Here is a 10,870-nt window from a genome sequence, read left to right as displayed (position 1 = left end):
ACCTTGAGCCAATTAGGCCATGTTTTTCTACTGCTGTTTCTTTTGGCCATAGCCACAGGGGAGGGAGGATCAGGAAATGTCTTGAGACTAGAAAGCTATAAATTCACTACTCTCACCCCTTACAGTCGCAATGCTTTTTATTCTAATTTTGTGCACTTTCCAGTGTCTTTAACATGTTTTTTAAATCAATTTTCATAATTGTTACCTGTAAGAAGTTTCACGTGACCACTTCATTCTTCCACAGTTACTGGAAGCCTATGTTTTATATTTTAAAATTATATCAACAGTATTGTAAGAGCGTCCTTGTCATCACACAATATAAGAAAAAATTCCAAATAAATAAGAGAAGCTCCAATTCCACCAATTTTTTTATAGGCCAAGTGTTCTTAACATATCAGCTACTATATTTCTCATGAAAGAAGTATAATCAAGCTCATATGCACTGTTAAAAAAACTGATCTTTGGGGTGGTAACAGCTTTATTGAAATATAATTCACATACCGCATAATTTGCACATTTAAATTGTACGGTTCTAGTATAGTTTTATAATCGTTACTATGATTAATTTTAGAACATTTTAATCACTCCAAGAAGAAACCCTATATCCTCTGGCTATTATCCTATTACCCCCCAATCTGCTCAGACCTAAGGAGTCATTAATCCACTTTCGATATCTACAGATTTGCCTAGACATTTCACATCAGTGGAATCATATAATATATAATCTTTTGAGACTAGATTCTTAGCAAATGGTTTCAAGGTTCGTCCATGTTGTAAACTTCATTCTTTTTTATGGCCAAATAATATTTATATAATGGATATAACACATTTTGTTTATTCATTCAACTGATTAACTCTACTTTTTGAATATTATGAATAACGCTGCTATGAGCATTTATGTATAGGTTTTTGTGTAGAAGAATGTTTTCAGTTCTCTTGGGTATATATCTAGAAGTAGAATTGGTGGGTAAATGGTAACTCTATATTTAACTATTTGAAGAATAGCCAGACTCTTTTCCAAAGTGGCTGTACAATTTTACATTTCCACCAGCAGTGTATGAAGGTTATCATTTATCAACATCCTGTCAATGTTTGATTTTATCTGGTTTTTTTTATTATTATTATTATTATAGCCATTGTATTGAGTGTAAAGCAGCATCTCATTGTGGTTTTGATTTGCATTTCCCTCATGGCTAATTATATTGAGCATCTTTTTGAGTGCTTATTGACCATTTCTTTGGAGAAATCATTTCAGATTGCTTTCCCATTTTTAATTGGGTTATGCATCTTTTTATTATTGAGCTGTAATTCTTTTTATAGTCCAGCTACAATTCCCTGATCAGATATGTGATTCACAAATATCTTCTTCCATTCTGTGGGTTATCTTTTCACTTTTTTTTCCCCAGGCTTTATTGAAATATAATAATAGACAATTAGTTTCTTGTATTTACATTATACAATTCAATAAGCTTTTTAAAAATTATAGTTGGCATACAATAATATACCAGTTTCATATCATAGTAATCAGAGATCCACATAACTCACAAAGTGATCACCCCACTAAATCTAGTACCTCTCTTCTCAGAACCTTACATATTTATTACAGTAACGATCTTCCCTATGCTGCACTCTACATCTCCATGTCTATTCTGCAACTATCCATTTGTACCTCCTAATCTCTTTGCCTTTTTGTTCATCCCCCCAACCCCACTCCCATCTAGTAGCCCTGAAAATATTCTCTGTGTCTATGAGTTTATTTCCATTTTTGTTGTTGTTTATTTTGTTCTTTAGATTCCACATGTATGTGAAATCATGTGATTTGTCTTTATCTGACCCATTTCATTTAACGCAGTACCTTCTAGGTCCATCAAGGCAATATCTTTTTCCATCCCCTTCCTTTTAGTCTGTGTGTCTTTTAATCTGAAGTGAGTAGGCAGCATATGTAGGGGTCTTGTTTTCTTATCCATTCAGCCACTCTATCTTTTGGTTGGAGCACTTAATTCTTTTCCACTCGAGATACTTGTTAATAGGAATATAGTTATTTCCATTCTTTATTCCTGTTTTTGATACATGTTTTTTTCTTCCATTTTTATGTTTTTTATCTCTTTGTTAAAGTTCTCACTGAATTCATCGACACTTCCCCTAAGTTCATTGAGCATTTTTATAACCAGTGTTTTGAACTCTGCATCTGTTAGATTGCTTGATTCTATTATTCTTGGATCTCTGTTCCATTCTCTCGTATGGTTTCTGCTTCTTTGTCTTCCCATTTTGGCTGGCTTTCGGTGTTTCTGCGTACTAAGCAAAGCTCTTAAGTCTCCTGGTCTTATTAGTGTGGCTTTGTGTAATAGGTGTCCAGTGGCACAGTCCTAAGAAGGGTTCAGCTGCAGGCCAAGTTTAGCCCTAGCCTGTGCCCCTCCGGGGCCACCTGTTAAGATTCAGCAAGTAATCCGCAGATGCTGTGCTTATAGTTGCAAGAAACTACACCAGAAACTGAATCCAGCTGCCACTAGTGTGAGTTTTGGCACTGCTCATCAAGGAGCATAAGACTCGCTGAGGACACACCTGGATGTGGCTTGGGTGGGACCGCGAATTGGGTGAGGCGAAGTTTCAGGGCATCCTCTGGGTGGAGCAACCTCTGTTATCCAGTTCCATGAGGTCTCATCTATGGCAGCACTGAGTCCATGCACTGGGAGGGGGTAGGGCTCAACAGAACAATGGATATTGCTGGCATTTCTGTACAGAGCGAGTCTCGCCTCGACCCTCACTCTGACAACTCAGTGTCTGTCCCCTTTGAGTCCCTGGTGCCCCCCGAGCAGCTAACCAGGCGCTGGTGTTCAGAGTGAGCAGATTCGTCACCGCAAAAGTCCACTTGCACACACAGCCCTTTTAAGAGGGGTCTGCAGCTGCTGGCTGCTGCTGCCACATGCTCTGTCCCACTCAGTCGCTAGGGACTGGGCAGCCTTGTGTCCTTGCTCCGTCCTACCTCCTCCCGTTGTAGAGTGATTTCTTACTTCTTTCCTTAGTTGTAGGGCTTGTTCATCTAGATTCCAGGTGATTTTCCCTACTTTTTGCTCCTTGTTTCTGTCACAACTTTGATTTTGTCACCAGAGGGATGAATAGAGCCTTTATAATCTACACCAATTTCTTTTCTGTCTTCTCACTTTTTTGATAGTATCCTTTGAAGCACAAAAGTTTTTACTTTTGATCGAGTCCACTTTATCTATTTTTTCCTTTTTTGTTTATGTATGTGGTACCATATATATGAAACCACTGACAAATCCAAGGTCATGAAGACTTACTTCTATGTTTTCTTGTAAGAGGTTTATAGTTCTCACTGTTATATTTAGGTCTCTGAACCATTTCAAGTTATTTTTTATATATCATGTGAGGTAGGAGGCCACCTTAATTTTTTTTTTTTTTTTTGAAGCTGAAGGCAACCCTTGGTTGACCTCACAGATTGCAAGGACCTTCTCAATTTACAATCCCTTATTTTTTATTATTTACACCTACAGCACCTGGTCTTCCTAGGTGATCTCTCATCCAAGTACTAACCAGGCCTGACCCTGCTTAGCTTTTGAGATCAGATGGGATCGGGCTTGTTCAGGGTGGTATGGCCGTAGACCACCTTCATTCTGCATGTTGATATTCAGTTGTCCTAGTACCATTTTCTGAAGAGACTATTTTTTCCTCATTGAATTGTTTTGGCATTCTTGTTGATAATCAATTGACTATAAACATGACTTTATTTCTCAGTTCTATTCAATTTACCTATATGTCTATCCTTATACCAGTGCCACACCATCTTGATTTATTTTTGCATTTTAGTCAATTTTGAAATCAATAAGTATGAGATCTCCAACTGTGTTCTTTTTTAACACTATTTTAGCTATTCTGTCTGGTTCTTTTAAATTTCAATATGAATTTTAGGTCAGCTTGTCAGTTCTTACAAAGAAGCCAGCTGGAATGCTGATAACAATTGGGTTGAAACTATAAACCATTTAGGGAAGTATTGCCATCTTAATGACAGTAAGTCTTCCAATCCATAAATATAAGATGTCTATTTATTTACATCTTGTTTCTTTCAAAAACTGGTTTACAGTCTTAATTTTTATTTTTCAATTAGAGTTGACATTCGATATTATTTTCTATTAGTTTCAGATGTACAACATAGTGGTTACACATTTATGTGACTTACGAAGTGATCCCCCCGATTATTCCAGTACCCACCTGGCACTATTGCTTGATTACAATATTATTGACTGTATTCCCCATGCTGTATTTTACATCCCCATGACTATTTTATAACTACCAATTTGTACTTCTTAATCCCTACACTTTTTCACCCAGCCCCCCAAACCCTCTCCCATCTGACAATTACCAGTTCTATGCATCTATGAGTTTGCTTCTTTATTTTGTTCCTTAGATTCCACATATAAATCATATGTTGTCTTTCTCTGACTTATTTCACTTAGCATAATATCCTCTAGGTCCATCCATGTTATTGAAATGGTGAGATTTCATTTTTATGGCTGAATAATACTCTTTTGTGTATATGTACCACCTCTTTTTTATCCAATTGTCTATTTATGGGCACTTAGGTTGCTTCCATATCTTGGCTATTATAAATAGCACTGCAGTGAACATAGGGGTGCATAGATCTTTTCGAATTAGTGTTTTGGTTTTCTTTGGTTAAATACCCAGAAGGGCAATTGCTGGGTCAAAAGGTAGTTGTATTTTTAATTTGTTGAGAAACCTCCAAACTGTTTTCCATATTGGCTGTACTAATTTGCAATTCCACCAACAATGCACAAGGGTTCCCTTTTCTCCACATCCTCACCAAGATTTCTTGTTTTTTGATGTATCGATGATAGCCATTCTGACAGGTATGAAGTGATATCGCATTGTAATTTTGGTTTGCATTTCTCTGATGATTAGTGACATCGAGCATCTTTTCGTATGTCTACTGGCCATCTGTATGTCTTCTTTGGAGAAATGTCTGAATAGGTCCTCTATCCATTTTTTAATTAGATCGTTTGTTTTTTGTTGTTGAGTTGTATGAATTCTTTATAAATTTTGGATATTAACCCCTTATCAGATGTATCATTGGCAAATATCTTCTCCCATTTAGTAGGTTGTCTTTTCTTTTTGTCGATGGTTTCCTTTGCCATGCAAAAACTTTTTTAGTGTGATGTAGTCTCATTTCTTTTTCTTTGCCCAAGGAGATATATCAGAAAAAAATATTACTAAGAGCAATGCCAGAGAGTCTGTTGCCTATTTTTACTTCTAGGAGGTTTATGGTTTCGGGTCTTACATTTAAGTCTTTAATCTATTTTGAATTTATGCTTGTATATGGTGTATGTAGTCTTAAGAATATAAGGTTCACACTTTGGTTAAATTTATTCCTATGTATTTTAAAATTTTTGATACCATTATAAATGGAATTGTTTTCCTTATTTCATTTTCAATTTGCTCATTGCTCTTGTACAGAAATACAATTGATTTTTGTATAGTAATTCTGTATCCTCTAACTTTGCTGAACTTGTTTATTCTAATAATTTTTAGTGGGTTCCTTAGGATTTTCTATATACTAAATGCCATCTGCAAATAGAGATGATTTTACTCCTTTTACAATTTTAATGCCTTTAATTTCATTGTCTTGTCTACTTGCCCTGTCTAGAATGCCAGTACAAATGTCGACTAGAAGTGAGAGTGGACATTGTCTTTTTCCTGACCTTAGAGGGAAATCTCAGTGGCTCACAACCTTTATTTTTTTTTGTTCATATTACATGTAAGCCATAGTCTAACAGCAGGTCAATTACTGAAGTAATCAACTGTGCTCAGTTCGTGGCTCAGTTCTCCATAGACATAAATGTCTTTTCTTCTAGGACCCAGCCTGAGGCCTTACTTGGGCTATACTGTTCTCTTGGCAGAGGGCAAACACAAGAAGCAAAGCCAAACCAAGCTACATAATCATCTTAAAACTCAGATAGGTGTGGCATATGAAATATCCACTCATCTCCTTGGCCAAAGCATGTCATTTGAGCTCAAAATCAAATCTGTACTCCTCCTACAAGAGACATGGAAAGTCATCTGGCAATAAGCAGGGATACATAATTCTCTTACAGGGAAGGTGGAGAGTAAATTTGCTGTGAAGAATAATATCACCTACCCTATCGAGTCTATATGTAATTTCTATTACCTCTAAGAATTATAGGAAATTATTAACTCGGCACTAAATTCAATTATCTGGACACAAAAACACAATGAGAACAGCTTTTTGTAACCAAGACCACTCTTTAGAAATTGTCCAAGGTCACAAAGAAGACTATATAGGAAAACTAACCTAAAATTTGAAAATAAGGGAAAACGATGATTGCATGACTTTTTAAATATAGTGGCAACAGACTTTCTAATAAGCCTGTCGGTCACTGGGCTCTCTCAGGGTTTATAACTTCGATTACTATTCACAACTCATTAGGGTCCAGAGAATTTTAGTCTTATAAAGTTAGAGGTCACCTTGCAGAAAAATACTAAGATGTGATTTACCTTTTGGAGGGTGCTTGGTTCAGTAAATAACTTCAAAAGTTTCAGTTATTACACTAGAAAACATTAGACAGTTTTAAAATTATTTTTCAATTAGAGTTGACATTCAATATTATATTAGTCTAGTACTCACCTGGCAGTATACATGGTTATTACAATATTATTGTTAGTCATCTTATTTTGGCATTCTTTTCTTAACTGGCTAGATGAATTCCTGTTTTTCGAATGCTCTTTGAACAAGCATTCTTGTATATCTGCTGATTACTTCAGTAATTGAATAAAATTTTGACATGTGCTAATAAATTACTTTGTCTGAGACTTGTGCTTTTATAGACATCACCTGCTCCAAACAATTTTCCCTGAACTCCTTGAAGATGAAAAGGAGACCACATACTAAACCTGACAAGTTTAGAGGAGGCCTGCATGGTGGGCCTTACAAACTCAGAGTTGGAAAGTAACCATGTAGGATGAGCTAAACATAAAAATTCCTAACTAAAAGAAAGCATGGGCAGAAGTCACATCCTGGGCCTGTAGTTTCCTTGACAAAAGTCAATCTTTACCTAAGTAAGCCTGTCTATTGTCTTTTTGCATCTCAGATAACACATCCTTGTAATGTCAGAGTAATCTCCTTTTTCTAAACTCCTCAGGGTACAACCACCCACTAGAGCAGACCACTTAACCCCTCATTGTTATCTTGTTGCCTACATACCATTTCTATGTGCTGTAAACATTGACTATCCTGTACCCAGCAATGTAAAAGTATGTGTCTCTTTGTTTTACTTTTTATCCAATCTCAGAAATTTCTCTGCTTTGCTTTCTCCCACTCCCTAATCTACCACCAATGAATTTTATGTAATCTCCCTTATGTCTCCTCCGCTGATTCGAATGTATAAAATAAGCTACAAAACTACCATTCTCCAGAGCATTTTCTTAATCTGTTGAGATTTTGCTACCCAGCAATTGTCATTGGTTTGGCTCAAATAAATTCATTAAAATTCTCTACAGGTTTGAATGTTTTTTTATATCAACACCCTCTTCCTACAATCTCCCACCCATCTTCTGTGCATTCACAACACCCTGTGCTTTTCATATCAAAGCACTATTCACACTGCATAGAAATTGCCTATTGATTTATCTTCCTCCCTTACCAGACTGAGCACCTTGGCACAGATCTTGCCATGCTTGATTGTGGATCCCCAAGGCCAAGTACCGTGTCTTCCACATCCTACATGATCAATCAACATTTGTAAAATGAGTGATTTCTCTGTAATTGTTGCAAGTTGATGACAAATAACTAAAATAAATAAATGAAGCAAGAAAATTTGGTCCCTAGAATTCAGAGGAAACTATCACAATAGACATAATAGCCATGGGAAAAAAATTTAAGAGAAAATATAGCTGGTCCTCACTTTCAGGAATACCAATATATGAAACTCAAATTTAGGACACAAGAGTACACATTCATTTTCCTAAAGCTTCTTTTTTAATGAAGTAATTCACCAGAGTTCCCTGAAACAATAGGATCTCCTTCTGTGCTTAAGTACCTTTTATTAACTATCTGACTGGGTTAGTTTTAGAATATGTTGACAAATGAAGATCAGAAGTGAAAAAAAAAACTATTTATGTATGTGTGTGCTCGAGAGTGCTTTACAGAAACATTTATCGTATAAAGTGAACCACGAGTACCCAGGGTAATGAAGGATTTTAGCTTACAGGCTAATAGTCTCTGACCTCTAAAGGCCTTTGGATAAAAAAGTTGGAGAGGACAATGAATGATAGGGGAGAATGATAGGTAGGACAAGGCCAAGAACCTAAGTTTGGAGCTCAGTTCAGAGAAGGTGAATGGTCCAAATGAGATGAATTGAAGAACAATGAGGGCAGGGAGTCAAACAGGTGATAATGATCTAATTTAAATGTTCCTATTCATTTGGAGGAAACGACAAATAGGTCAAATTTTTATTGAATACCTACAATGGCATGCACTGTGTTATGTGCTGGCATTAAACAGTTCCAGTACTCATGGAGCTTACATTCCACATCAGTGTTGCAGAGTTCATAGGAACAAAACAAATCCTCAGTGAAGAAGCAAAAGAGGGAAAAGCTCAACTGCTCTCAACCCACTGCCACTTAGACTTCTAAATCAGTCACTTCATATTTTGGAGGTGTGTAAAATGGAAAGTATGACCCAGTCATCTACTATAAAAGTCAAATAGTTAAATATCAATTACTCCTACAGGGAAATTGGAGGAAACCAACAAATACAAAACCAGAAGTTTAACTTCACAAATAAGCCCAAGGTAAAACAACTAAAAAGGCCAGGTCCTTTTTGGGAACTTTGTCCTACCTCTCCTTTGAACTTCAAGTAGCCATTGGAGCTGGCCACTGTGGTGCTCTCCCAGGATCAGGCTATGTCCTTTTCTCTGACTTTTGCCTAGACAAAACCTCTCAATACTTTCCTAGGGAATATGGGAGCATTATAGAGTATCATCAAGAATCATTTGCACTTCAGTGCTAGTGAGAAAATTGATTGCCTCCTCCTATAATGCTTTAACTTAAAGAATATGTGCATTTCCAGAAGTTTCTGTAAAGTGCTTAATTGTGAGAATTTAACACACCATAGCTAGCCAGTAGGGGAGATATTTGGAACCACGGCCTTTCAGTGTCCAAACTACACCTATAGACAATTACCTACCTCACTCATGTAGGTACATAACAGGTCTAGAACCAAAAACCTTTGGAGAGTTGATATCCCAAGGAGTTCTCCATCCTCTGATTTAAAATATACATATAGCTATATAAATATGTACCAAGCACCATTGTATAAATTATCGTATTTAATCCTTGGGACTACCTTATGAAATGGTGGTTATTATTAGCCTCATTTTACCAATGAGGAAACTGAGGCACAAACCATCTAAAAGAAGGCAGGAAAAGAGGAAAAAAGAGAGGACAAATAGAAAACAAATAGCAAGATGTTGGAATTAAACCCAATCATATCAATAATGACATTAAATGTATAGTCTAAACACTCCAATTAAGAGGCAACAATTGTCGAATTGAATTAAAAGGAAACCTATTATCAATATGAAGGAAATAGATGGAAAAATATACCATACAAATACAATTTTAAAAAGCTTGAGAAATTACATTAATATTAAAGTAGATATTAGAATGAGGAATATTACCAGGGATAAAGAGGGATATTTCATTTTGATAAAGGAGTCGACTCACCAGGAAAACATAAACCTAAATATGCATGTGCCTAATAACAGTTTCAAATTACATGGTGCAAAAACTGACAAAACTAAAAGAATAAGACAAATCCACAATTATATTTGTAAATTTCAGTACACCTCTCAGTAATTGACAGACCAGACAGAAAATCAGTCAGGATACAGAAGATTTGCAACACCACCAATGAAGTTTATCTAACCGGCATTTATAGAACACTACATTCAACAAAAACAGAATATACATTCTTTTCAAGCGATGTGGAATATTCACCATGGTAGACCAGCTGCTGTGTCATAAAACAAGTCTCAGTAAATATAAGAGGATTTAAATAATTCATAGTGTGTTCTTTGACTACAATAGAACTAAATTAGATATTGTTAACAGAAAGATAACCCAAAAATCTACAAATACTTGGAAATTAAGCAACATACTTCTAAATAAATACATGAGTCAAAGAATAAATCACAAGGAAGTTGGAAAATACTTTGAGTCAAATGAAAATGAAAATACCACATCAAATTTGTGGGGTGCAGCTAGAACAGTGGTTAGAAAGTAATAGCATTGAATTATTAAATGTTTATGCACACACCCCCCAACTCACCGATATCAGGATATTGTGCAAGGAAAAGGAATGGAGAACAAAACTCAGCCCTGATCATACAAAATTGAACCATTACAGATAAAAGTTAAAGGAGGAGGTATAAGTAGTATCAAAAGTAATTCTGAACTCCAAACTGCTTACCTTAGTAGTAGATGCTTGCTGACAGCACATGTCTAGGCTAACAAGAGGTTAGATCCAAAAGGTCAGTGAAGGTAGGCTGGAGAAGACAGGGGGTCGGAGTGAACAAGAGCAGCATGGGCCAGGGAAGCAACTGTTGCTCTTGCTTTTAAAATATCTCTTGCTAAGGATGGGTTGTCTCTGGAGCCTAATATACTTATCCTCCCACTCCAAAATAAGAAGTCTCTGGATGGATTCTGTCCCTAACTGGGGTAAGAACAGAGATGTTGGGATCACAGGCTGGTTAAAGTTTGTAATTCCTAAATATCAACCCTACATTAGAATCACGTGATGAATTAAAAAAAAAAAAAAAAA

The 10,870-nt window shown here is 36.1% G+C and overlaps 1 pseudogene; it reads right to left on the bottom strand.

Annotated features, from left to right (window-relative positions):
- Window positions 1-3,503: 3,503 nt before the first annotated feature.
- Window positions 3,504-3,622, bottom strand: LOC120612296 (uncharacterized; annotated as a pseudogene).
- Between the last annotated feature and the right edge of the window lie 7,248 nt (window positions 3,623-10,870).

This window comes from Pteropus medius, unplaced genomic scaffold (genome assembly GCF_902729225.1).
Source record: "Pteropus medius unplaced genomic scaffold, Ma_sr-lr_union100, whole genome shotgun sequence".
Taxonomy (NCBI): domain Eukaryota; kingdom Metazoa; phylum Chordata; class Mammalia; order Chiroptera; family Pteropodidae; genus Pteropus; species Pteropus medius.
This window is presented reverse-complemented; position numbering and strand designations above follow the sequence as displayed.